The sequence below is a fragment of the Colobus angolensis genome, unplaced genomic scaffold (genome assembly GCF_000951035.1).
Source record: "Colobus angolensis palliatus isolate OR3802 unplaced genomic scaffold, Cang.pa_1.0 Scaffold460, whole genome shotgun sequence".
NCBI lineage: Eukaryota > Metazoa > Chordata > Mammalia > Primates > Cercopithecidae > Colobus > Colobus angolensis.
In genome coordinates, this window is record NW_012118044.1 from 80,856 (window position 1) to 81,141 (window position 286).

The 286-nt window shown below is 24.5% G+C and overlaps 1 protein-coding gene across 1 annotated transcript in view; it reads left to right on the forward strand.

The window, feature by feature from the left end:
* LOC105523415 (ankyrin repeat domain-containing protein 20A2-like) overlaps positions 1-286 on the forward strand; it is a gene marked incomplete at its 5' end in the record, with an annotated part of 97,325 nt that overhangs the window by 61,811 nt on the left and 35,228 nt on the right. The gene's annotated exons all lie outside the window — the stretch shown is intronic.

Genomic DNA, 286 nt, shown 5'->3' on the forward strand with positions numbered 1-286 from the left:
AAATTTAACTAGTTTGAAATTCAGATTTATTTAAGAAGGTAGTTGTAGCTAATTTATAATCTCAAACATTATAGTCTGAAAAAAGTCATTTATGATCCCTAAAATCCTCTATGATGTTTTTGCATGAATAAGAAAAAAGATTTTTAAGTTAGTATGTTACATGTTTCCTCTATAGTCACATTATAACCAATGGGACTTGTTATACAAATGGATCTTCTATTTCTGTTTTATAATAAATTGTTTATATTTAGTAAATAAAGAATTACAGTTGACCCATGAATAATGT